This window comes from Marmota flaviventris, chromosome 20, assembly GCF_047511675.1.
Source record: "Marmota flaviventris isolate mMarFla1 chromosome 20, mMarFla1.hap1, whole genome shotgun sequence".
Lineage (NCBI taxonomy): Eukaryota > Metazoa > Chordata > Mammalia > Rodentia > Sciuridae > Marmota > Marmota flaviventris.
Genome location: NC_092517.1, coordinates 10,421,075 through 10,422,043, shown reverse-complemented (window position 1 = coordinate 10,422,043; position 969 = coordinate 10,421,075). Strand labels below are relative to the sequence as shown.

The 969-nt window shown below is 39.7% G+C and overlaps 1 pseudogene; it reads right to left on the bottom strand.

Moving 5' to 3' along the window:
* Window positions 1-555: 555 nt before the first annotated feature.
* Window positions 556-653, bottom strand: LOC114089984 (U6 spliceosomal RNA; annotated as a pseudogene).
* Window positions 654-969: the final 316 nt, after the last annotated feature.

Sequence of the window (969 nt, the reverse complement as noted above, 5' to 3'; positions counted from 1 at the left end):
TAGTAATTTAATGAAAGTAATCATTTCTCATGCCTATTTAATCAGTATGCATTGCCTCATGATTCCTGAGTTTGTAGCAAATTTATGTCTTTATTTCTAATATTGAATTAGAACCAGCTCTCAGCTCTCCATATCAGGATTAGATGGGAGTCTGGTATCCATCTCCAAGGGTTCTCTCTCTACCTTGGTATGACAGGAATCCAGAGAGGACATTAGAATTCAGGAAGGAGATCTGCTCGGCTTCTAACAGGACGGGTTCTGATTTCTTAGCTCAGGTTTTTCCAGAGCTCCTGTGTTCCAAATGACTACTTGATATTTTCCCCAGGAACCAGTCACATACTACAGGTGTGATCCACAATAATTAACCCTCAGCATGGTACTGGTACCAACCAATCAGGAAACAAGCCAGCCCTAGTGCAAAGACAAATTACAGGCCTGGTCTGTATCTCTCTCTCTCTCTCTCTCTCTCTCTCTCCAATAGTGGGGATTGAGCCCAGGGATACTTTACCACTGAGCACTGAGCTACATGCCCAGTGCTTTTTATTTTGCTTATTTTTTAATACCAATGACTTCTTAAAAATTTGGGCACAGAGACCATGCTAATCTTCTCTGGATCATTCCAATTTTAGTATATGTGCTCCTGAAGTAAGCACTTATTTTTAAGACAGAATCTTGCTAAGATGCTGAGGGTCTCACTAAGTTTCAGAGGCTGGCTTTGAACTTGTCGTTCTCCTGCCTCAGTTGCTAGGATTACAGGCATGCACCACCATACCCAGCTAAGCCCCAGGTCTTGATGCAACATTGTCAGTGTCACATTATATAAAGAGCAGGTGGCAAGGGGTATATATTCATATGGTCCTTTTAGGGAAATACAAAGTGCCACAGATTGAATTTAGACCAGCTAGATTCAATAATTTTTTTAAAAATATTTTTTAGTTCTAAATGGATCTTTTATTTTATTTATCTATT